This window comes from Hippopotamus amphibius, chromosome 8 (genome assembly GCF_030028045.1).
Source record: "Hippopotamus amphibius kiboko isolate mHipAmp2 chromosome 8, mHipAmp2.hap2, whole genome shotgun sequence".
Lineage (NCBI taxonomy): Eukaryota > Metazoa > Chordata > Mammalia > Artiodactyla > Hippopotamidae > Hippopotamus > Hippopotamus amphibius.
The window spans coordinates 5735040-5763038 of record NC_080193.1 but is presented as its reverse complement, the minus strand read 5'-3'; the positions used below and the strand labels follow the sequence as shown (position 1 = coordinate 5763038).

The following is a 27999-nucleotide window of genomic DNA, read 5'->3' as shown; positions in this document are numbered from 1 at the left end:
GCCCACTGGGATAGGGAAGTTTCCCAAAGGAGTGAGAAAATAAGTCTCTCTGACTTTAATTAGGAGGAAAACAGGAGGGTTTTTTTTCTCTCCTTTCATCTCCAAAGGAGCTAGAAAGGCCCCAGCTTCAAGTGAAACCAGAGGTTAAATTCTTTTATGAATAAGGAGTGGAAGTGGAAGGAGAAGAACATGCGGATACCTTTACATATATGACACCTGACATAAATCAATGCTCTCAACCACCCTAAACCATAAGAATTACTAATTCATTTTTTTCCACTGAGGGAGAGGAGCCTCCGAGAGGCTGAGCAGCTGCCCCCATGTCACATAACACTCAAGCAATTGAGTTGGGATTCAAACTCAGATCTAACTTCAAAGGCCCTGCTCTTTCCATGGAAGTATGCTGCTACCCTGACTGAAGTTTTATTCAGCACAGTTTACTCATAATACCTTTCTCTATCAAAATAAATAACTTTAACCAGCTGGTCTTAATATCACAGGAACTGAAATAAACAAAAACAAAAACAAAACAAAAACAACAGCCACAAAAATTTGGAACCACAAAGGAATGTCATATTACAGCCAATGAAGTGCCGGTTAACAGAACTTTCAAAGCTAGACCCCTGGAAAAAAAACTCACAGGAAAGGAAAAAAAAAAAACTGCTGCCAAAATGCTAATAATAATCCCCTAAAGATCCTTACACAGCACGTGGGACTATTGAGTCCTCAAGCCCAGAAGCATCTCCTTTCCTAGCCCTCTTGCCCTCCCATTTCTCTCAGCCTCACTCTTCTCAGAGAGCTAAGGTCACTGAATTAGCTGAGGTGCCTGCAGTGACCTTTTATGGGTCTGCCTGCCTGGGTTTGCTCACAGAGCCCAAGGCAAAAGCAACTTTGAGAGCTGGCAAAGAAACTCATTTTTAGTTGTTTTTATTTTTAAGAGAAAACATCATCACAAAAACATTAATGCTCCGGGTACATAAACAAGAAAAATGAAGCTCACTCTTTTTTTTTTTTTTTTCCAAAGACTTTTACTGCATAAATATCAGAATTTAAAACCCAGAAAGGCATATTACATTGGTTTTTCAAATATAACAATGAATTATAAAATTACAGTGCTTGCAGGAATCTTAAATAGTTACACAGACCATCATCTTCACTTCAAACAAAATTTATTGAAGCATTTTAAATAACTGGGAATTCATTCAATGTTAAAACTGTCTCTCAGAAAAAAAGTCAGCATTCACAGGCAAGAAATTATTTCATATAACCAATGTGAAACATTCATTTTCCCATATAAACTTGTGACTTCTTATTAAACTTTCAGGGTGGGGGTGGGTGGAAGGGATGGTTTGTGTGAAAGAAAGGAAAACAAACATTAAACATCAGGCACTACCCTAGATGCTTTTCATATATGGTATCATTTAATCTCTACAACAATCTGTGAAACAGGTACTATTAGCCCATTTTACTAGCAGATATTGAAGTTCAGAAGGGCAAACAAAATGCCCAAGGCCAGAAGGTAATAGGTGGCAGATCTGGGACATTAACTTAGGTTTGCCTAACGATCCTCCTGTCAGTTCATAATTCATCATCCTTTATGCCAGAGGTTACCAATCTCATCAAAGTGGTTGTGCATTGCTTTCACTCTAATGTGTCAGACTGGATCAGGGACAGCAACTTGAATAGCTGGGGATGAAGACACGTGCTGGCCAACAGCTCTTATTTGAAACACTGGGTCTATTTTATGATCACTGGAAATTTCTAAAAGCCAGGAGGGCCACACCAGCTCTAAACTCTCAACAGACTTTGAGAACAAGAGATCCAAGCTGGCTGAGAATGGGCCACAGATTATGGGGGAAAGATCCAAAAGCTACCACCTGTTCGGGCAGGTAGCTGACAATAGCCCTTGCAAGTGACAAGGAGTGGGACTTTTGGACATAAATAACCATGAAAACTTTTAACAGCCATCCTTGGTATATACGTCACAGATCACCAATCTCTGTAACACACAGGACTTTTTACATACAGATAATACAGATAATATAGAGAAAGGGGAGCATGCAAGAATAGGTAAAAATAAGATGCTCACTCCGTTGTTCCAGGAGATGGGGTAGTTGCTGCAGAAGAGTGCTGGACAAGCACACTGCATACAGCACAGCAACAAACAAAGCAACTTAAATCAAAAGAAAAAAAACACAAAAATAAAAACAAAAAAATTAAAAGTCAAAAAACAAGCAAGTAAAAAATTCAAATAATATTCAGTGAAGTGATCAGGGTAGAAACAAACTAAAGATTTTAAAGGAAAAGCTCCTGAAAATCACTTTTCTCAGTACATGCTCCTTCTGCTTACCACTCTTCTCCATTTACAGTGCACTCCATTCGATTTCATATTTCATCCCTAGAATTTCGTTAACAGAGTCTCACCACAGGTAGCTTGAGAAGCAATAATCAATATATTACTCAGCAACAATATACATGCATAAAACACCTAATGCCCCAGATTAACAAATTTACTCCTAATCCATTTAGGGCAGATGAGGCCCACTGAGAAGGGCAGCAGGAAGAACAGCACCTATGCAATCTCACACATTTTGAGAGAGACTTAAAAATGGGGTTTTGACATCTCCCCTCAGAACTATCAGACTGGCATCAACCAATCAAAACCAAAAGCAGGCTTTGCCATTTGAGTCTGAAGCAAGCAGGAAAGAGCCAGGCACATGCCTTTCCAGGACTCCAAGTCAGTCCAGAACCTGTACCTAGTGCTTGAGGTCTGTGATAGGAGAAGATTCACCCTGGGGTAAAATCTATAGAGGAAAACAACCATTACTCTCTGAGATACTAGAAACAACTGTAGAACTCATAGATGTGGTCTCAGGTTGTCAAAAAAAAACGTGAAAGCAGTAAACGAATCTCTAAGCCCTTCCCCATATGCACAGTGGCCTCAAGTCCTCTCAGCTGCCTTCCGTCCTTGAAAGGTGGAATGTAGCTGAAGGGTCAAGGGAAAGAAATGATATATTCAGCACTCACTGGGGCTCCCAGAGGGTACTAGGTGTGGGCCTATCCTCGCAGGCCTCCAGATGTTACCTGAGCCCAAGATAGAGCACAGAGATTTCCTAAAGCCCTTGGAATCAGCTCTCACCTGAGAGGAAGTGAGGCTTCCCTGAAGCCTAGTGGAACTAGAATAACTTCTCCATATTTGAATCAGAACAGATAGACCTCCACAGGCAGTAGATATACCCAGTTGTTTGGGAGCTGACTTCCAAACATGTGGAGCTTTCGTTTATGATCGAATGCTACTTAAGAGTTATAGACTACTTCTAACCAATCGATGGCTTCTGATCCCACACTCCCTGCTCAAGTGAACACAGAGAAACGAAATGTCAGGCTCTTTAAACATGCCAACTGGAAATTAAAGTGAAGCGCTGAAGGAGAAGTGACAGCTCAGTGCTTCTAGTATAAATTCCCTGGTGTTCAGTCTTAAAAGAATTGTCCCAGTCCTTTCCTGTTTGACATTTCCTCCCTCACTCAAACTAAAGTGGGGCCTGTGCATAATCACTGATGAACTAAATGCCCACACAACCACCTCAAGTGACACACACAGTGCTCTGACACAAAAAACAAAATCAATAATCTGCTGCTCTATGTCACATGGAAATCCTGATTGCTGTCAGCAGACAGGAGGAGGAGGCTTGCAGGTTGCAGTAGAGACAGTTAGAGCCCTTGGAAAAGCAGAGCATAAAGTAATGAAACCTCCCCAAGTTCATCAGTTACACACACACACACACACACACACGCGTGCACGTGAAATGAAAAGGCCACGTAGCCAGAGGTCATATTTTTCCAGTCTGCTAAATTAAAGTGACTGAAAAGCTTTATAATTACATAGAAACAGATGAAATTGTTATCCTAACTAAATTGTAAATGCACTTTAAATGTCATAAGTTTTGATGCAATTTAATATTTTAAATGGACAGTGCTCAGTATAGTCACTGATTTTATACCAAGCAATTGGGGAACTAGGCCATGTCCATTACCAAGACTGAACAAAAGCTCATCCAACTGCCTAAGTAGTAAAAAAGGATACTCCAGAGAAAGCAAAGAACAAACCCTCTCTGACTGGAGTTACCGAAAAGAGCACTGGAAAGGAGCCAAGAGGCCTAAATTCCAGTCTCATCTCTACCATTTACTTATTCTAACCTTAGGCAGTTCACAACCTCTCTCTGGGCCTCAGTTTCCTTGTCTGTGAAACAGAAAAATAATCCCTGACATACTCATGTCATAAGTTACTGCGAGGGTAAAATAAGATCAAATAAGTAAAAATGTTCTGTAAACAGATACAAATGTAAACAATCATTATAATTTATGCTATCATGTATTTGGGGTGAAATATGAAAACAAATCATTAAAGTAGCCCTGAATAAATTTGAATTAACTTGCCACTAACTTGGTAAAAAAATAAGTGGATGAATGACACATTCTCAGTGTATTACTATTAACCCCCCCAGAGTGCTCAACACTTCTAAAAAATTAACTCAACATTATGTTACAATGAAGATGAGACAATAGTCTTCATGTACAAAACACAGACAATCCCTGTCTAGTATGTACCTAGGAGGGTGAAAGAGTAAATAAATGTACTGCTTTTCATATCTAACTCATTAGCAGAGAGTAACATAAGCACTGAAGAGAAACAGACCCATTATCTCTCACCTTTCTTTGTCCCTACCTACACACACTGTATATAAAATAGCAACTAAAGAAGACTATGAGTCCTACTAAGGTGGCAAGTTTAAACATTAACTGCATTGCAGATAAAGTACAATTTTCTCATAGCTGTATTAACTTATTTTCCTATTATACATTCTGTGTATCTAGCAGATTTACTAGCAATTTTAGGGCTCAAATGTATTGGGTGTATGATTAATGTTGTTAAGAAAATCTGGATCTTTATTTCAGTTTCTAGTCTTTTTAAAGTACTAGTAGTTCTTAGTTATCTGTTCATCAAAAAAAAAAAGGGGGGGGTGGTTTTCCCATGCTTAATGTGTTTTGCTCAAACATTCCAAAAATTTGCTTTGGGGTTAATCACAAGAATGGAAAGTTTTAGCTTTGATGGAATATTTTTTGAGGTCTGGATTAGGTTAAACTAGAAGATATTTCACACTTTGAGCTGTACAGGACTCCATGGATGGAACTGTATTTCTACAATCATTCTCTCTTGTTATCACAGGCTCCACCAGACTGCTAAGGCGATCCCAGACAGAGAGACAGACACACACACACGCAAACACACACACGAATCTCTGAGTTAGTGGGAAGCCATCACAACAATGCAATCAGAAACAAAGAGGGCTAGAGTTAATGCACTGATAGTGGAAAAACAGAAAATGATTCAAGGAGTATTTAGGAGACCCCCTTGCTCAATTTTAAATCTTAATGCACCACTCTATACACATATAGAAAACAGATAATTTTGTATAGTAAATAAAGGTTGAGAATTACCATTAAAATCCTCAAGAAACATTTCTCCAGACCTGTCAGGAAAGGACTGGCAACACTGCACAAAGAGAGTGTCTTCTAACCACCTGTGTTCTGCAAACAAAAGAGCTCACTCTCATAACAAACAGATCTCCATTTTATATGTGTAGAGAAAGGATTGTTTAGTCCACTTAAAAAGAAAAATACTACCAAAACAGAAAAGAGAACATAATGTCTTAATATAGTCTTCCATCGTTTCAGCCTTGGGCTCGCTTGATCTGAAGAATTCCATATATGCTTTGAGAGGTGAAAAGCCTTTGTGAATAATTGAAGACAAAATAATGAAACCCTAGAATGTCAGAGACATAATATAGTTTTGTAGAATTCATCATGGAGCTTTTAAATTCCCAAATACTACATGCTGAATAATTTATTCCTGTGTCAATATGGGGCCAGCAGATGTTCATTCAGAGCCAATATTAACCCTCCTCAGGCTGAAAAGCAGGAAAACAGGCTCTGTCTGAGATGGAAGGAGGCACTTAGTTTAAGTGAGATTATCTTGGTATTTATAAGAAAATTAAAGCAGCTTTGGAAGTCAAGAAAAAACACACTACTTAGTCGGCAATCTTTTATCAAAGTCTGCTTATAAAGATAAGGAGGTGAATTTCATGAAAAAGCACAAATGGTTGATACAGGGGGAGCTGATAACACTGCTGTCTCCTTTCAAAAGGGTCCCTGGGGACTTTCCACTGATTCTATCTAAGACTATCTTTTAGTGGCTTATTGATATTTACCTCCCTCTTTGGATCACTAATTCTTGATGATATTTTGAACTCTCTACTGTGTTTTAGTTTCTGGGTATTCTCCCCTCTATGGCCCACCTCTAATTCTGTTCACTTTAATTAAAAAGAAAATAAGGCACAGGGAAACTGAAAAATTAAGCAACAATAAAGTTTAAAGTTTCACCAACGGTCTATTAAACTTCAATACTGGAAACCAGTGCCTTAGATTTCATTCATTCATTCACTCATTCAACAGCTAGTTGCTGAGTACCATCTCTGTACAAAATATGATGTGAGGGCTGAAAAAAGATGTTTAACCAAATAGTCTAAAGATTTCTTATTAAACAGGGGAATATACATGTACATGTCTAGATATCTGCAGAGGCTTCCAGTCAATATGATGAAAATGGTGTATTAGGACTCTGTAGAAAGAGACAGTTCCTGATCCGAAAACACACAATGGGTAGAATATATGTAAATAATGTGAGGGTGCATGTCTGAGCTCATATCCAAGGAAGGGAAATCCTTCAACTGCTAGAAACAAAGAGGAAATAAAGATAGAGTGATGAGCAGGTGGTGAAGCCAATAAAGCTCTCAGGGAAAGTAATGGAATCAGTCACTGGAGGGGCGCCCTGATGCCACCTCATCGAGAGGTGCCCAGGCTGCAGCTTCATGCACGATGCTTGGGGGACATGAAATACCTGAATAAAATCGAGAATCACCAAGGTCTACACATGAAATAGAGACTAGGAAAAAACTCTACCTACCGCCCAGAATGGTGATGTAGATGTGACCATCTGCACCACAAGAGTTAGGCATAATTCAACAGACTAAAAGAAACTTTAAAACGACTATGTTTAAAATGCTAAAGGAGATAAAGACAGGAAGAAAAGTAATAAGGTTTAAAAAAAAGTACAGTACAGAAAATGATCAGGCAGATTTGAAAAAGAATCAAATAAAAACTCTAGAAATAAAAGAGGAGGGATACCTCATTTAGGGGGTGTAGGACCTCAACATGTGGTCTGAACAATACACAGCTGATAATTAGAGACTAGGAATATCAACTCAAGGAAATCACCAAAAATTCGGGACAGATAAGGAAATAAATAAAGGAAAAAGAAGTTGAGATAAAGAAGACAGAATAAGATAGTTCAAAATACATCTAATAAGGATTCCAGAAGAGAACGGAGAGAAAAATGAAAGAAAGACATAATTGAAGAATAATATCTAGAATAGACTTTATTTTACAAATGAGAAAATCACTGCCCAGAATTGTCTTCAATCATACAGCTTGTTAGAGGAAAAGCTGGCAGCACACAGATCACTAGCTGATCACCCATCATCAAACATCTTTCCAAATGAAGAACCCCATTAAAAAAAAATACATCAGCCTGAAATTCCCTTTAGTTATTATACTATTTGATTATTTAAGCATATGTGACATAATGCTAAAATCCTTGTATGTGACTACAATTGATTTTCAAAACAATCCTACTATTATTTTCATTTTACAGATAAGAAAACTGAGGCTCAAAGAGAAGTAACTTGCCCAAAGTCATACAAGTGGTGAATGGCAGAGCCAGGATTCAAACAAATGTGTGTCTGATTCCAAAAGGCATATTCCTTTTTTTTACCTGAAGTATAGTTGATTTATAATGTTGGTTAGTTTCTGTTGTACAGTGAAGTAATTCAGTTGTGTGTGTGTGTATTCTTACATACACATAAATTATTTTTATGTTCTTTTCCATTATGGTTTATCACAGGATATTGAACATAGTTCCCTGTGCTATATAGTAGGACCTTATTGTTTATCTGTTTTATATATAGTATTTTGTATCTGCTCATCCCAAACTCCTAATTTATCCCTCCCCCACACCCTTTCCCCTTTGGTAACCATACATTTGTTTTCTGTGTCTGTGAGTCTATTGCTATTTTGTAAGTTCATTTGTATCATATTTTAGATTCCACATATAAGTTATATCATATGGTATTTTTCTCTTTCTGACTTACTTCACTTATTATGATAATCTCTAGGTCCATCCATGTTGCTGCAAGTGGCATTATTTCATTCTTTTTTATGGCTGAGTAATATTCCATTATTTATACATATATGTGGATTATATATATATATATATATCTCTATCTATCTCACATCTTCTTTATCCATTCATCTGCTGATGGACATTTAGGTTGCTTCCATGTCTTGGGTACTGTAAATAGTACTGCTATGAACATTGGGATGCATATATCCAAAAGGCATACTCTTAAATCACTATATAACAATGTTTCTACAGTGATATAGCTCTAAAATAATAAGGCATCCCTAAAATTTACATTCAAAGATCAATTTAATTATATCACAGTCTCACTGTACACTTGGATCTTTAAAAAATACAGTCAGCCGTCTATATCCACAGATTTTGTATCTGCAAATTCAACCAACCACAAGTGGAAAATATATATATTTTTTAATTCCAGAAAGTTCCAAAAAGCAAAATTTGAATTTGTCATGCACAGGCAACTATTTACATAGCATTTCCACTGTATTTAGTAATATAAGTAATCTAGAGATGATTTAAAGTATATGGGAGGATATGGGTAAGTTACATGCAAATACTATGCCATTTCATACAAAGGACTTGAGCATCTTCAGATTTTGCTAATCTGTGAGGGGTCCCGGAACCAATCCCCCCAAAGATACCAAGGGACAACTGTACTATGAATCAATTTAATATATTGTGTTTTGCTTTATATGTTGACAACTACAGGAAGCCTTAAGGATTTTATTTTTTGGAATACTCACAAACTATTTCAATCTGCTATTTTTAAAATTTAAATTAATGACTATATTAAAATCAGACAGAACAAAAACCTATCCTAAAATTCATATGGAAATCTCAAGGAACCCCAAATAATCAAAAAAATTTTGAAAAAGAACAAAGTTAAAAGACTCATACCTCCTGATTTCAAAACTTACTACAAAGCTACAGCAATCAAAACAGTGTCAAACTGGCATAAAGACAAACAACAACCAGTGGAATAGAATACAAAGCCCAGAAATAAACCTTCACATTTATGGTCAATTGATTTTCAACAAGGGTGTCAAAATCATTCATAAGAAAAGAACAGTCTTTTCAACAAATTGTGCTGGGAAAACTGGATATCCACATTGAAAAGAATGAAGCTGGATCCTTATACTATATACAAAAATTAACTCAAAATGGATCAAAAACCTAAACATAAGAGCTAAAAGTATAAAATTCTCAAAAGAAAACATAAGGGAAGAGATTCACAACACTGGATCTGACAATGTTTTCTTGGATATGACACTAAAAACACAGGCAACAAAAGAAAAAAAAAATAGACAAATTGGACTTCATCAAAACCAGACACTTTTCTGTAATAAAGGACACTATCAAGAGAATGAAAAGACAACTCACAGAATGGGAGAAAATATTTGCAAATCATATATCTAATAAGGAATTTATATGTATAAAATGGGCCAAGGAGTTGAACAGACGTTTCCCCAGAGAAGATATATAAGTGACCAACAAGCACATGAGAAGATGTTCAGTGTCATTAATTATTAGGAAAATCAAAATCTCAATGAGATATCACTTTATTCATTAGGATGGCTATTATCAAAAAATGGCAAGAAAAAAAACAGATGTTGGCAAAGATGTGGAGAAATTGGAACTCTGGTGCATTGCAAGTGGGAATATAAAATGGTGTAGCCACTGTGGAAAACAGCTTCGCAGTTCCTCAAAAAGTTAAACCTAGAATTCCCATATGATCAACCAATTCCACTTCCAAGTATATACCCCCAAAAACTGGAAATCAGGGACTCAAGCAGATACTTGTATGTCAATATTCAGAGCAGCACTATTCACAGTATCCAACAGATAGAAACAACCACGTGTCCATCAACAGGTGAATGGTTAAACAAAATGTAGCATATACATATAATGGAATATTATTCAATCACACAGAGGAACAAAATTCTGATATATGCAAATCATAGCTGAACCATGAAAATATGCTGAATGAAATAAGCCAGACACAAAAGAACAAATAATTTATGACTTCACTTAAATGATGTACCTGGAATAGGCAAATTCATAAAGACAGAAAATAGAATACGGGTACTGGGGGTAACCTAGGAGAAATGGGAGGTTAGTATTTAGTGGGTACTAAGTTTCTGTTTGGGGTGATGGAAAAGTTCTGGAACTGGAGACTGGTGCTGTTTGCACAACTGTGAATGTACTTAATGCCACTGAGTTGTATACTTAAAAACAGTTAAAATGATAAATTGTATATGTATATTTTACCACAACAAATAAACAAAGAGAAATGGCATGTAACTCACAGTATGCCTCCTCCTCATGTTATTGATATATACTAACATACCTTAAACATCTTTAAGAATAAAGAGTAAATACTCCTTTACTATCACAAATATGGGTATAAGTATTTAAAAGTACTTAATCTCAAAATAAGACACAGTTGAAGAAAATAATAATTATTGCTCATATTTATTGAGCTTACAATGTGCTAGCCACCATTCTTTGAACTTCACAACAATGCATACAATAGCACATGGTACCTTATTACCCTGACTTTACAGATAAGAAAAGGGAGAGCCAAGAGGTTAAAACCTATTTGCCATTATACAGAAAAATATTTTAAAAAATAAACTGGAGTTATTTTCTTTACAAAAGTATATCCCCCTCTTTGGAAAAGGAATTATCACTGAAAGCTTTATTTTAATAGAAATTTCATCCAACATAAATTAAAAATTCTTAATTGATTTTGCACATAATTTATGCAACCATCTCTATTGCATCATGAAAGGTATAGCCACACAACATTTTTTTTTAAAAGGGGGGGAATGAGGAAGGAAACTAATATTTGTCAAGCATCAAATCGTGTGCCAGACACTGCACTAAGCATTTTACATATCTTATCTCATTTAATCCTCTCAACAACTTGTGAGGTAGGAATTACTATTCCCATTTTACAGGTAAGGAAACAAAAATATAGTAATCCAAAATACTCCTAATCACTACTTTCAAATTCTGATAAGTATTTTATTCAAGTAGGAGCCAATTAATTCCACGTCCCTAGGGAGTCAAAAGCTATCTCAGATACCTGAAGGAGCCAATATGACAGCTGCCCCCAGCATGCTGCATGACTGAGTATTCAAAAGCCCAACAGATCTCACACCCAAACACAGTGTGCAAGGGCAGAAGATCAGCCTCCTATACTACTGAGTCAAGAAGAACGGATTGTGTGGCCTTCTGCTCCAGCACCAGCCCGACAGCTGAAAAGACAGCCAAATATGGATGGCTCTGAGCCACATTAAGGGGGCTCACACTGCCCTCCCCTACTTGGGTATAAAGAGTAGAATCTAAGGCACCTTCTGCTGCTTTGGAACATGAAAACTTTTGAATGTCAAAAATGTACAGCAAAAACTATACGATAAATTTTTAGTAAATACTTTGGAAATGATTATATTCAACTTTTCCCTCTGGACTAACTTCATCTTATTAACACTTAAATATTCTCAGTTCTCTTTAAAAAACAAAAAACAAAGAACGCTTAGCTCTATTTTATCTCCCACCCCAGCTACCATTCTCTTCCCTATTCTTCAAAGCCAGTCTTTTGAACACCTTTGTTTCTGTTTCAATTGCCATGGATATCTTCACCTTTGACCCACTCCTCCATACACTCCTATCTGGCTACTCTGTACTCCAAGCCCACTAAGCTGCTCCTGTCAAAGTCACTCACACCTACACCATGGGGGATTTGAAGGTGCCCAGAGAAATCCCTAAGGGCTCTTAAGGGCAGAGTTTGAAAGTATATTACTATACTTGGGTCTGGTTACATATTTTGTGGGCCAGTATAAAGTGAAAATGCGGGACCCCTTGTTTAAAAGCAGGAAAAAGAGCTCCCCCCGACCCCCACCCCACCGTAGTCTCTCTATATACAAGTTATGATGTTTATTTGCTACTTAATATTGTACTCCCTAGGGCGTGAGGAAGTTTGTAGGACAATGAAGATTCTCACAGGCATCCAGCAACACCCACGACTGGGTGTGTAGAGTATACACCAAATTCCATTCCTCCTATGCCCATACCCAAGGCCCTGTCAAGGGTGCAGAGTGGCAGGGCAGGGGCGGGGAAGTGGAAGCTGAGAATTTGTCACAGGGAAGTGGTTAACAAGTCGGAAAAGGCTAGATGGTAGAAGCTCCATGCCCCCAGCACAGACACCAGTGTCCCATTTGACTTCACTCACAAAATACAATTTCAAAGATACAACTATGCAGAATGTCAAGATGATGACCACACCACATTAAATTCCAAGCACAGGACCCCCTTCTGAGCATGAGATTTTATGTAACTACACTGATTGCAAATCCCGGTGTTGGCTATACCACACAATAATCATAATAATACCGTCTTACTTCTGCATAAAACATCATAGTCTACAAATAGTTCCAATTTAATTTTTTATCCCACAATAAACCTAAAAGTAGAGACGGATAGGTATCCTCATTTTACAGATGAAAAAGTGACTCAGAAAGGTGAAATACATTGCCCAAGGCAGGGAAGAGCAGGTGTTAAACCCACCTCCTAACTCCAAGTCCAGGATTCTTTCCAGTGTAACATGCTTCCTAAGCAAAGGGCAGATGGGAAGGGACTAGAACAGTGACCATTTCTGTACATGAGCCACTGGTTTTGTCATTAGGTGGAAAGTATTGCTGCCAAACTTCTGTCAATTCCAGTCAGATTTTTTAAAACTTTATCTTTTACGTTCTAGAGTTCAATGGCTTTATATAAATATGCAGTCTAAAAAAAGAAAACGTAAAAGCAACAGGTGTAAAGTTAGATTTTTTCCCAATGTACCCCATGCAATATGCAACTTGAGAGCAAACTAATCTGAGATGTAATATACTTTCACTATAGGAGAGCCGATTCCTTGATTTTGTTGGGAGAAGGTTCATCAAAATGCCAAGAGTAACAACAAAGATGATGGGGAAGTACGCACCTAGGAGATACCAGTATCAAGGAGGGAGCTGGCTTCTTCAATTCCTTATCCACATCCCACAGTTTATATAATTCAATCTTTCCAGAGAGTAAAATTATTGCTAAACTTCCTCATGTTAACATAAAGTATAATATTTTATATTGAGACTTGAACTCTCAATTCATTTGTTTCCTAATTCAGTTACTCAAAATTCTCCCCTGAAAGCAAGAAGAGAGCATTTTTTGTGGTTGAACTAATACGCATTTGTTACAACCATTCGCAGTGTGGACCCTTCACACTAGCTGATCACCCAGAAAACATCCAAGGAAAAAGAAGTGCAATTGAATGTTAGATCCAAATAGCACAATCTCTCAGCTCACTGGAGCAGAATCTCTCTCTAATACACTGGTCACAGGCTATATTACTAGCTCTTTTTATCCTGTCTCTAGGTAGAAAAGCTATAATTTAAACTGGCAGCATTACTTGTCATGAAGTCTGTGGGTTTACAATTTCTAAATGTCAGTTTGAACTTCTGACTAGTTCCTAAGAGCACTACTGTTTGTTTCTAAATGAGGCAACTTGTCAGCTCTGCATACATAAAAGCAGTTAATCAGCAATTTGCAGTGCAACACAAGAGGGATCAGCTGGTATGCTAATACTGAGCCCACAAAGCACCTCCAATTAAGAAAGAAAGCCTTGTCCTAAGCCAATAATATCCTCATATATCACAAAAGTCATTCTCCTACTCAGCAGATGAAACATTTCATGCCAAGGAACTTCTTATTTTGAAGTAATTGTCTGCCTCCAGCCTGATGTACGCATGTTCCCACTGGCCTATAATGGAGGATCTGCAGGCAGTGAGTGAGTAAGGACCACTGTGATTCCTAATCCTCCTCACTTGTGGCTTCTCTTCAGTTCTCAGTGAGTTTTTATTCCTGACTCCCTCCCTTTTACTATTCTGCTGTCCCCTTTTGCATGTGGCCTTCACATCTCCTGTCTTCAGCTCTCTAAGTAAAAAGGGATGGGATCTTACTTGATAATTACCCTGGTATCCCTAACCTTTTAGAAAATTACTGAACTATATAACAAAATCAATTTCAAAGAGAGCCATAATGATGACTCTAAAAATCAGATTATTTCATTAATAAGAACACCCCGCTTCAAGGGTAAAAACACTGGCATAATTTTAACTACTAATAGGTTTGAGCCTATGGACTGAATTCTAGAATATGGATTGAAATGACTAAAATTAAATAGTAAGTAAAGGAAATAAATCTAAAAGACTTCTTAAAATCTCTTCCATTATCCCTAGCAGCTATCTTAGGTGTTATATCAGGATAATATCAGGGGGAAAAATGGTTTGTTTGACTGTAGTCATGTACCACATCCATTTAAATAACCTTTGTGTAGCTCTCACCTCAGATTTTTAATTGATCAGGCAAATGTGGTTTAGTGATTGGGCCAAGGAAAAGAGCTGACTGGCCAGAACCCAATAATCCATTTTTCCTCATACGAGACACAGTTTACTGGAGTTTGAGAATAAGTGTTTCTATGTATGCTACAATTTTTCAGAGTGGCTAAGACTTTGGAGAGGGAAATTCTTTCTGCATCCAGTGCCATTCAAGTGCCTATCAAGTAACAGGTATGGGCAGATCCCAAGAAACAGAACTTGGCTCATGGTAGGCCCATGTGCCGCCTGCCACCTGTAAGCAGATGCACGTTGGTAATCAGAGAAGCTCTGTTTATGAATCATGATAGGCTAGCCTACTGGGCACCATTCAGCACAGAGGGAAATTCTGTGACACTGGGGTGGCCTCTTACTAATATCAGGCTTCAATGTCTCTTTATGAAACCATTTAGCCTGGGGGTATGAGGCTGGCAAGGCCAAGGCAACGAGCTCTGATCTGCGTGTGCTCAGGCTGATCCTATTCCGAGCAATACACAGGATATTATACTGTGCACCTTGAGACCATCTACTTTACACCCTCTCTCCCTCCATTTACAGAAATGAAAAGTAAGGCCCAGAAGTCATTTGCCCAAGATAACACAGAGATAACAGAGTAACGTCTGATTCTAAAACATCTGATTCTAAAACATCTGATGCCTAGTTCAAAACTTTCACTTCTCTTCTTCCCTCCCTCCCTGCCTTTTTCTTCTCCTCCTCCCTCTCTCACTCCCTCTTCCTCTTCCTCCCTCCTCTCCCTGTCATCATCATCTCGAAGCAGCCAATATCTTCAAACAAAATCTTAACCAGAAGTCCAATATACAAAACAGACTAAAAAGGGCCTGCTTAGATGCAAACAGAGAAGGGGAGAGAGAGGGTATGTGCAAGAATCCTACTTGCTTAAATGAGCCTGCAGCCTCCTCTGGGATCCTGGGCAAAACCCTGTGAATAATGTGCCTGAGATCATTCAAACTTCTTCCTTAGTAGCTTGCAATAAAGCTAGTTTCAAACACTAATTAGGACTGTATTATTTTTACATAAAATTAACATTTTCTGAAACACTGGTAAAATATACATTGGGATGGCCGTTTAAAAGGTTATTTTCTTGTGTTTGTTTTTTTAAAGACATCGACATTAAATATGAAACTGAGAAACTAACTTTCAACACCATCAGCACACACAACGATCTGATGTGATAGATTTATTTAGGTGATATTTAAAATCAGGAAATAAGGTCATGAGATGGTTGATAGTAATGAAACATAAGTGTCTTTCCTGAAAGCGACCAGGAAAAAGGCACATGAACCTGAAAACAGGGAAGCAAGCTTTGGGAAACTTTGACAGAAGACATACATGAGATTACCACATGTAAACACAAGACATACCTTTTATTCCCTTGAGTGACTCCTTTCCTAAGTGCTAATGGGCTCAGGGCCTCTGTTTAGAGGCTGTTTCTGCAAATGCTAGAACACTAACCTCTTTCTCTTTGGTGAAGTCCGCTCTCATAAACAAGAAAAAAGAAATGAAATCTATGTGTTGATATTGACACATGTACACATGCATATTTGTCTGTGTATTACTTCTAATCACTTTTCCCTTTAACTCGAATTTATACTCATTAGAAATCCTGCCAGACATTACTGAGTAATACAATGTAAAAATAGTACCGAAATCAGATTCCATGGACATTTAAAATTAAATACCTTTCATCAGGATTAAGAATTTTAAAAAACTATGTGTTAAAAGGTATTAGCATTAAAAGTCATTCTCTATACGCGGCTTAAAAACAATAATACAAAATATGGCACATATCATTTATTTATTAAACACCAATTTGCACATGATTAAGTGCTAAATAATATATAAAACTGAACCCAAAAGGAAAGGCATGTGCCCCAATTCAAGCAGCTGTTGATTCAGGAACTTCTTTCCTCTTTCTTTACATGTATGTATGTTGAAAATACCACTCTCAACATATCTTTCCTGATCATTATCTTCTGTTACTTTCTTCTGTCACTTACTAACTGCATTTAACTGTGTAAAGAAACTATGCCAAATTTCAACCAAGAAGTCTGTTAATAAGGAAACTCATGGGAAAATACACAGTTCTAAGATTTCTTATAGCCCATTTGACATTCTGCCTACAAAGGCAAATGAAATCTAAACACAATGTATCTTCCTCTCAATGAGTTTTTCTCTTAAAATATTCACTCCTAATTTCCTCTCTCCTCTCTCAATCACCCATTCTTTTAACATTTTCTTACTTAGTGAGTTCTACCCACTGGAATACAAAGATGAATTAGTCATGATCCTGGTCCCTGTCTTCTCAGGAGGTCACAGTCTGTTAGGAAAGACAGAAATGCATGCAGACAATCACAACAGAAAGTAGTAAGTACTCAACAGAGGTCTATCTATTAAACGTTGCTTTGGTAATGCAAAGGAGGGAGTAGTTAACTTAGGAAATAAGAGGTTTCTCAGAGGTGGCATTTGGATGGATTTAACAAAGGAGCTGATGCTTCACTGGGGAAAGGATAACTCAGGCAGAGGGAAGAGCTTGTGGAAAAGCACAGAGACCAGAAAGCCAATGACACAGTCAAGGAGCAATTTTACACAGTAAAACAGGGGAAGATGGGAAGAGACCAGTTATGGCAGGAGTGAACAAGGAGAGTTACACTGGGATAAGATTATAATAAAGTCTTCTTTATTTTCCAAACCAAAGACTTTAGTCTTTATCTGTTCCCCTTTTGTTTTCATAGTGCTAAATAAACAGCAGAAAAGCAGAAGAGCACAATCCATTGGTTTTAGACAAAGGCACAAAGGCAATGCAGTGGAGAAAAGAGCCTTTCAACGAAGGGTGCTGGAACAACTGAATATATGTATGCCAAAAAAAAAAAAAAAGAATGTGGATCCATACCTTACACTATATACAATAATTAAAAATCAACAACAGACTGAAATATAACATCTAAAACTAAAAAACATCTAGAGGAAAACATAGGAGAAATCTTAATGCCTTGGGTACTCCCAAAGATTTCTTACATATGACACCAAAAGCACAATCTATAAAACAAAGAAAAAATTTTAAATGCATTCATCAAAATTAAAAACTGCTGCCCCTCGGAAGACAATTAGGAGAATAAAAAGATGAGACAGAGAGAAAATCTTCACAAAGCACACAAGTGATAAAGGAATTATGTTCAGGGCAAGAAGAGCTCTCAAAATTCAACAATAAGAAAACAAACAACCCAGGAGACTTCCCTGATGGCGCAGTGGTTAAGAATCCACCTGCCAATGCAGGGGACGGGGGTTTGAGCCCTGGTCCAGGAAGATCCCAAATGCTGTGAAGCAGCTAAGCCCGTGCACCACAACTACTGAGCCTGTGCTGTAGAGCCCATGAGCCACAACTACTGAAGCTCGTGAACCTAGAGCCCGTGCTCCACAAGAGATGCCACCACAATGCGAAGCCCGCGCACCACAATGAAGAGTAGCCCCCACTTGCCGCAATTAGAGAAAGCCCATGGGCAGCAACAAAGACCCAATGCAGCCAAAAAATAAAAATAAATGAATAAATTTTTAAAAAAAAGAAAAAAAAAAAACAGACAATCCAATGGGAAAAAAAGGTAAAAGATTTAGACACCTGACCAAATAAGATATATGAATGGCAAATAAGCACATGAAAAGATGTTCAACATCATTAGTCATTACAGAAATTCAAATTAAAACCATAACAAGACACTACTCCACATCTACTAAAATGACTAAAATTAAAAATATTGACATACATATCAAGTACTGGCAAGGATGTGGAGAAAACAGAATTCTCGTAAACTGACAGTGAGAATGTAAAATGATACAACCATTTTTTAAAACAGTTTGGCAGTTCCTTTAAAAGTTAAAAATACACCTACCATATGATTCAGCCATTCCACGTCTAGATATTTACCCAAGAGGAAATAACATATATAACCATACAACAATTTATATACAAATTCTTATAGCAATCTTATGTATAACAGCCAGAAACTGGAAACAATCCAAATTCACATTAACATGTGAATAAACAAATACATTGTGGTATATCCATACAATGGACTACTACTCCACAATAAAAAGTAATGAACTACTGACATAGCAGTAACATGGATAAAATTCAAAATAATTATGCATAATTATGCTGAGTCACAAAAGCTAAACACAAAAGAGTACCTACTATATGATTCTATTTATATAAAAATACAGAAAATGCAAAGTAATTTATAGAAAGGATACTGGTTGTTGCCTGGGGAAGGCGTTGCTAGGACGAACTACCAAGGGCACACATAAGGGAACTTTTAGGTGTGGTATGTTCACTATCTTGGCTACGATGATGGTTTCATGGACATATAGCCATGTCAATCCTATCAAATTGTACACTTTATATATGTGTAGTTTATTGAATGTCAATACATCCGTAGAGCTGTTTTTAAAAATCATTGAGCATATTCAATTATTAACAATCATTTCATTTCTATCCTGTTTTCGTCCCTCTCTTTGCAAGAGAACTGAATACGTGAGACAGTGCAACAAAGGCACTATACTATTTAAGGTTTGCGTTTTCTGGCAGTTTTCCATATTTGTGACAAAGTCACATATGATAAGGTGAATAAAGTGGACAAGGATAGAATACACAAGTTGGTAGAGATCAAACTTTTTAGGCACCTCCATAAGAAATCTGGTATCTATAAAGTAGCTGCGTTTCCTTATTTTGTTTTCCTTTAAACTATCCAAACAATTTATTTGGTTCCTTATTTTTCCCATGACTGCAAAAAAATTAATGATACACAGTCGTCTTATTTTTTAAGTTTTTGAGTATAATGATGGAAAACTATAAAGAATGTTTCCAACCCATCATAATAGGATGCTGCTATATTACTGTGAAACCACACTTGAATGTGTATACTACAATATGTAAATGCTCTGTCTAGTAAGATGAGTGTTTAAACTGATAGAACAGTGGGTGGTGCTGAAAGAATGTGCAAAAACATTTAAAAGAGTGGGAAAAACATTTTTAACAACACCCATTTCAAGAGTTTATAAAAATATACCAACAAAATAAATACCCTCCAATACTTTGGCTTTCTCCCCTAATTGCCCAGGAAAAAAAAAAAAAGTTCTATAAAAGATAACTATTACAAACAATTCTAGAAGGGAAAGAAATCCAACAGTGCAGAATGAAGTCATATCCTGGCTAAGGTGCATATACTTGAAGTTACTTTCTCAAACTGCCATGGTAAGCCAGTGTACTTTAGATCTGAATCAAGGACTCAAAACGATGTCTGGCTTTTCAAAGAGTCACTACTTAGCGTATCAACTGCTTTTTGTCTGTCCTAAACCACTTCTGAGAAAAACAAAAACAAAAAAACATCTAGCTCTTCTCTTAAAAGTTTAGATTTGAAAAGCTAATAATAGAGTAGTATTATCTGCTAAAAAATGAACCAAGGTGACTGGCAAGATATCTGGCCCCATTATCAGGGCCGGGATATTAGTTCTCAGGGGTAACTTTCTCTGAGTGGACAGTGCAAGAGAGACTCGCCAGGCTACAGAACTCTCATATCGTGAACACAAAAGGGCTACTACTACACATACAAGGGCAGCAGACTGAAGCTCTTGTTTATAAATTTATTAGACAATTTGGGTTTTGTTGTTGTTTTGTTTGTTTTTACCACAGAACTGTCTCATTCGAGGGATAAAGTTTCACAGCACTGTATGGGACTCCGATGGCTCACAAATAAAACTGGGCTTCTAAACCTCAGAAAGATAGGTTAGGACTTCCCTGGTGGCACAGTGGTTAAGAATCCATCTGCCAATGCAGGGCACACAGGTTCAATGCCTGGTCCGGGAAGATCCCACATGCCAAGGAGCAACTAAGCCTGTGCACCACAACTACTGAGCCTGCACTCTAGAGCCCATGTGCCACAACTACTGAAGCCCGCACGCCTAGAGCCCGAGCTCCTCAGCCTGGGCACCACAACGAAGAGCAGCCCCCACTCTCCGCAACTAGAGAAAGCCCACGCGCAGCAACAAAGACCCAATGCAGCCAAAAATAAATTAATTTTTTAAAAAAAAGGAAAGAAAGTTAGGTTATAGGAAGATCCAAGTTGTATAATGAAGATATGTCAACTACAGAAATATTTGAAAAAGGTTATTATCCACTGTGTGATCAGTTGTAACACGTACTGTAATTAGATTAGCAACAAATCACTCAAAAGATCGACTACTAAAATAGAAAGAACCCTTTCTTCACACAGTCCACATATACACCCGCTTTTCAAAGATTCATGCTTCATCTTTCATCAGCTTAAAAAAAAAATGTCAACCAGACCAACTAGCACGTATCCTTTTCTTGGGTGTAATAAAGATTTACAGAAATAAACAAAATCTACAGAACATGCTGATTTTGGCTTTTAGAATTTATACGGAACTCCTTCTTAAAGTATTTATAAGGCACAGTGAAAATTATTTGTAAAAAGTTTAAAGGATAGATGCTAAAATATATATATGCATCTAAGATTAATAGGAATATACAGTAAGCATGACAAGAAATCACAGACATGCTTCTTTCACATTAAAGCTGAATTCTATTTGTAAATCAAAATGTATCCTTTTTGTGCTGATTATTCTGTCTTTCCCCTCCACTTACCCATACCTGCCCTTGTCTGCTCCCTCAGCACCAGGAGGCCAACCTCTACAGAAAACTCTGGCTCCCTCACCCCCTGGCTTTGGGCTGGGCTCAGCCAATGGGAGGCATTGGCAAGAGATCAGAATGCAATAGAAGAGAGGTATCCCGATCCCTCTCCCAAGACCCCTCAGCTCTCTCACTCTGCTTCATTGCAGTTGTTTCAGTGGCTTCATCCCTCTGTAGCTACAGCTTCTACTTCATAGCTCTTCTTCAACAATAGCAGCTCTCATCAGGCTTAAATGACACTGTTCCTTCCTTTTCTACTTCAGGACTAGGGGAGGTGGTGACAGCTTCCCAGGGGTGCTGATCCCAGATATCTCACTATCACTTTCCAGTTTCCTTAACCCTGCCCAAACCTCTGTAAATAGTGCCCTCATTAAATTCTCTTCAGTCAAATCCTGACTTTCTACATACTGCATGTCTTTAAAGCAAGAGAGTCCTGTTTTGAGGGATAAATGAACATTTTACATAAAGACTATGCTACATCTTGGCCAATCTCAAATCCCCCATTTATCTGAACCTTCATTGTGATACAAGTGACTGTACACACCAATCTGCATTATCACATTTACAATTATCAATATATATTTATCCAAAGGTTTCCTGGGAAAAAATCAAATATCTCAGAAGATAATCATCTATGGTTCCTTGGCAATTAAATAATTTGACAGAAAACATATAATACGTAAAACTTTGAGATGTTGAATTCAAGGAGCATTCAAATTAGTACCACTATATGAGTGCTGCATCTAATAAGGGACTGTTTACAGAAGAAAAACTCAGATACATAAGGAACTCAGCTTTTCAGGGCCCTACTCATTCCACCTCACATCCTCATTTCTTCTTCACCAAAACCAAAAGAAAATACAATGGATGTTTCCAAAATCCATAGTATCTTCTAAGACAGTTATTAATTCTACTTCTGTCTGGTGACAATAAGTACAGAGTATCCAGAGCACTGAAAAGTAAAAGGCACTCAGCTGGGCTTTTTTGGCTTTAGATTAACTAGTGTTAAATATTATATCTACATATTGATAGCTCCAGGTACCTTCAAAATACAAGCTATACCCAATATGTTAGCCCAAGCAAACCTATTATTTGTAGGTTTCTGTTGTAATTAGATAATGTATTCTAAAATAACTTAAATTAATTTTAATTATTAAAATTAATAATGTAAGGGTGTGCTTACATTACTCTTTACCTACATTAGTAGAGATAATTGAGAGATGAATGCAATATACTGATTAATCTTCAAATTAGATCCAGAACATATCAAGTCTAGCCCCATTCTACAGAAAAATAAATTTATATTATGACATGGAAGTGATTCAATTAAGAATTTAAACAAACAAACAAAAAAGAATTTAAACAAACTACCAGTCAATATTTGAATGTTCTTTATCTAATGATTTTAAAAGTCACAGCATGTCATAGCTAAAAGGAGCCTTGGAGACCATCAGTTAAACTCCTATTTTACAGATGAGGAACTTAATGCCCAAGGTTTAACTAACTAATTCAATATTACTAGCTAGTTGGTCTGAACCCTATCAGGACTAGATCTTGGGGACAAAAAGATGTATGGCTGTAAAAAGTATGACTTCTTGAAGCAGAGTGCTTAAATTAGGGGAAGAAATTATGCTTATCAGCTAAGATTGCTGTATTCTGAATTGCCAGTGTAACTTTCTATACTGATCAAGCCAGCCTGGGGAATTTATGTGCTTTTCTAATAATTTTAAGAGAACCATGATCACCTTAAAGGATGTCTAGAGTCCAGAAGAAGGTTGAAGGTAGAAGGATGTCTTAGAGTCCAGAATCTTGATGATGAACAAAAATTTAGACCCCCCCTGCACCCCTGGCATTGTTCCTTATCTCTGAGAACAGAGAGAACGGTTTGGCTTAGACCCAAAATGGGAAATATATCATCAACATCATTAAACACTGGTCAACATTCTTCACTGAGAATCTCTGTTTCCTAAATTGTAACTCTGTGTGTGTGTGTGTGTGTGTGTGTGTGTGTGAGAGAGAGAGAGAGAGTGGGTGTGTGTGTTGGGGGGGGGTAGGTTAAAAGAGAAGATAAGCAGAGAAGCAGGCTGTCACAGAGAAGAGATAAAAAAGGGGAAAGCAGGGGAGAAAGCAGAGAAAGACAGAAAGGCAGAGATACACAGAGAAGGTAAAACAAAAACAGTGAGAAACAGAAGCAGAGAGAGAGAGAGAGACAGAGTTGGAGAGACACACAGATACATAGATCAAGAAAGACAGAAAGAGAAAAGGAGGAGAGCAAGATAGTGAAGCCATACTGTAAACCCTTATTACAACACTGTCCTTGGCCCGGAAGCTTTAGCACCTCCTGAAAATTGAAGGCAGGAACTCAGATCTTGCCCCAGATCCACTAAATCAAAGCCTGTATTTTTAAGACTATCCCCAGGTAATTCAGGCACTGTGAGAGTTAACTCTGTTTACTCAAGGTCATTTTAACTGTCATTAAAGCAGTCAAATGGTTGACACTATGTACAAAGTTACAAGGTTCTATCACTTTGAAACCTAGGATAAACTTCAATCTCAGGCCAGGCAGCCTGCATGCAGACATGTAGATTCAACCTACCCACACTTGCTACCAGTTTGTAGGCGTTTTTGTTTTTGTTTTTTTATAGTAGGTTCATGTCTGAGAAGTTAATAATACAACCCTTTGTTTCCATAGAAATTTTCTTTCAAGTGTTCAGAAAACAGGAAACCTTCAAGACTGACAAATGACAGATTTAACCAGATACCTGTAAACTGATCATTCACAGTTGGAAAATTTCTGGGCAGCCAATACTAAAAACATCTAATTTTCTTTTTTAAAAAATTTAAGATGTAGCACCCATCCCACGATGACACATATATTTAAGATATTCTGCACTTCAGATATAGAGTAAATATATAGTAATTTCACTACAGGATGTTTTTATTAAACAGCCATGCACATAATTACAGGATTTTCAGTGCAAAATTACTGCTGCTTTGAAACTCTAGCATTTCACTCACCCACATGGCAATGTTTTTCTTTCCCTACAGTTCCAGTCATGTTCCCTGAACCCTCTGCCAGCTGCTACTCTCTCTCCCCACCTCCCTATTGTTCACAGCTTATCCTATTTATCATTTTTTAAAAGGGAAGAAAATAAGTATTAGACACTGACGTTTATTTTTTCCAAGATTATGCTCTTTGTTCTATGCACTGAGTAGAAACAATATCTGTTCCTAACAGAAGGGCCAAGATAGGAACTCCTGGATGCTGACAGTCACCTTTTCCTTCTCTTTCACTTTCCCTTCTCCGTCTCAATCAGTGACCCCCTCACCCTGCCAACATGTCAACATGTAGCTAGTAAACATCTAAAGCGGGAAAGCAGCAAGATTGTGCTTATAGGGGAGCAAACACTTAAGTCAGGAGAACACAGCAACAGACCACACACTGACTGATCAAACGACCTTGTACAAGACATTTCCAAACCTAGGAATGTCTCCATCAGTAAAATGTGGGCTAGCGAAGTCCTTTCCAGAACAGTCTGTTTCTAGCTGAAGTTTGCATTTAGCCGAACCCCTCTTTCCTTCTAATACATAGCAAAGGACTGAGCAGTAAAGAATACCACAAGAGCAAGGTAGAAGAACCAAAAGAGCAAGTGAAAGAGTGAATACGAGAACACTGAACATTGGTGAGCTCACCACTAAAGATAACTTTATACTTTGGAAGTATCTTTACATTATTCACTGAATCCTCTCATTTATTCAAATAACAAATATTTATCCAAAAAGATGAACAAATCAAGAGGATCCCAAATGCTCAGGCCGCCTTACTTACACAGTAACACTTAGCACCCTAGGGCATTATAGGGCTATGGACTGAATCCTTTCATCAGAGAAGAGAAGATAAAGAATATTAAAGCCCATATATTCCAATCACATCTTCAAACATACCACCTTAGTACCTGCACTCACTGGAGCAAGGACTGATGAACGAAGATTTATCATCTAGAGTAATGTGCTTTGTTATTTTTTTAAAAAAGCTTGTTTTATAAGTAATTTTGAAGAACATAAACAGTAACTAAAGAAATAAAACTATTACCAAGTAAATATTCTAAGTTTACAGAATGATTCAACCAAAACTAAATGACAGCAATCCTCTGCCTAAATCTATAAGCAATATAGGTAAAAGAATAAAAATTGGTCAAAATAGGTTCTTGAAAAAAAATGCAACTATTCTAATACCAGAGAAGTAAAAGGGGTTACGAGTCTTATCTTCCTGTAAGAATACTAAAGTATACATAAAAACCACAAAATAAATGTTAAAGATGCTGTTTGTTTTGTTTCATTTTCTGAAACCAAACATGGAGGAACACAGACATTTTTCAAAAGAAACATTTGGAAATGTCCATCATTTGAAACATCCTGCCTCCTTTCTTCGCTTTGAATTCCATCTAGGTTATTTTCAGCTTATTGCTTTGATCAGATTTAGCTGTAATTATATTTAGTCATAGACATCTGATCTATAAACAGAATCTACTAAAGGAATTATTATAACTTCCAAGAAATTGGCAAATAGCAGCTCCATTTGATGTGATTCTAGAAAAGCTTTATCCTGAAAAGAAAATGCAGTAAATTTACCTACATAGAAGGTGTTTGCTTTCAAAATTAAAATCTTTCAAGAGTATAGTTACACATCTACATTTCAAAGAAAGAATTACCATTTAACAGTGTCCTACACAAATATGGATTAATTACTCAATAGTCACTCTCATTTTGAGGAAGTAAACAGTAAAAAAAATTGTTTTTCTTTTCATACATATCATGCAAATAATATCTATAGATTGAATGCTAGCCACTAAGTAAAATAAAGAGCAAGGCTCCTCAGGATCCTTGCCCTGAAAGAATATGAACTCCATTGTTGATGACACAGTAAGTAAAATGTTTCACTAGGAAGCAACATGAATAGTGCAACAAATACTTAAACAGTTGTGCTCCAATCATTGATTTGGTTGTGGTTCTGTCATTTACTAGATGTTTGGCCTTAAGTTCACTTATCTTCTCTGAGTCTCAGGTTCTTCCTTGGAAAACAGAGACAAAGATTCAAGCATTGAATAAGATAATGTAGGTGAATACATTCTACTAACTATAAGCTGATGTACAAATATTATTAAGTTGTATATTAAAAAGAGTAATAAGCCATTAAAAAGAAACCATGGCCTAGAAAGTTGGAGTTAGGTGTAGTTATTTCAGTTTTAGATATCTGGTGTGAACTTTATTACTAATAAAGCTAATAGTCACTATTTATTAAGTCCTAACTCTGTGACAGGCACTATGCTAAAGGACTTTATATACATTAACTTATTTAATTCTTCCAACAACCATATGAAATACGTGGTATTGCCCCATTTTACAAATGAGGCAACTGAGGGTTAGGCAGACAGGACAACTTTACTGCGGATTAGTAAAAAGGGAAACAAGGATTTCAATTCAAGTCTGACTCTACAGACTATGCTGCTAATCACTATACTATTCTGACTTTGGGGGAAAAAAAGGTTTCAGAGGAAGTTACTACCTTCTATAATGACTAGAGTATTAAGAATGATGTTTTAGGCTTGGTTAAAAAAAAATTAAACAAAGGAGGAAACAGGAAGGGAGAGGAGGGGAAGAGGAGGGAGAAAAACACTTTTACTAATAATTCTTGCTTTTTAATACTCTGACTTGTAAGTCAGAGAAAGTGAGTCAGAATAAAAAGGACTGGCTCATGATCTTAGTTTCCCAGACTAGCACAAGCCATTCTCTCCCTTTTTTGGTGCCAATAATAATAACAACTAACATTTACTGAGCGCTTAGTATGTGCCAGGAACTGTTCTAAGAGCTTTATGTGTATTATCTTATTCAATCCTCACAAATCCATAAATATTATCTTCATTTTATGGATGAGTAAACTAGAACATAAGGAGATTAAATAACTTGGCTCAAATTCTGCCTCCAGGCAAGATGGAGTAACAGGGACAAGACTTATTTACCTAATTACTTAACTAAAAAACTGGGGAGAAATATACCACAAATAACAGTTTTCAGATGTTGGACAAGAGGCAGTAAAGGACAATGATCCCTGAGAGAGGATGAAGAAAGAGGTAAACCCTATGAGTGCCCAAGGTAACTGCATAGAGAGTTTTAAGCTGCAGCTCTGAGAAGGGGAACCCAAGAAAAGCCCAGAAATCTCCCTTAGTTGAGAAGACAGAGTGGGGAGCTCAAGGAGGCTATGATGGGTAGAATTCACAGGGCAGAATACTGGAAAGAAGACAGCTACACTGAGAGCAAACTGCAGAGATCTTCAGAGGGCAGCCCCACCCCAAGCCTTAATTCGAGAACTGAGTAGTGCATCCATGTGAGAAAATTATCCAAGGCTGGGGGAAGAATCACCAGAAAGTAGATGAAACAGTCTTAGAATTCACACAGGGCTGGGAGTAGCCTTCTCACAAGCCAGAATGAAAAAGTCTCACAATACATAGGACATGAAGTATTCTAAAAGGCAATGCCTCAATAGTGGG

General features: G+C 37.2%; 1 protein-coding gene across 10 annotated transcripts in view; it reads right to left on the bottom strand.

Moving 5' to 3' along the window:
- Window positions 1-27999, bottom strand: part of TTC28 (tetratricopeptide repeat domain 28) — a 586106-nt gene that overhangs the window by 313935 nt on the left and 244172 nt on the right. The window contains exon 2 of one of the 10 annotated variants that reach the window (XM_057745054.1): window positions 26424-26523. The exons of the other annotated variants lie outside the window; for them this stretch is intronic. The gene's annotated coding sequence lies outside the window, so the exon portion shown is untranslated. The remainder of the gene's footprint in view (window positions 1-26423; window positions 26524-27999) is intronic. 10 annotated transcript variants of the gene reach the window in all.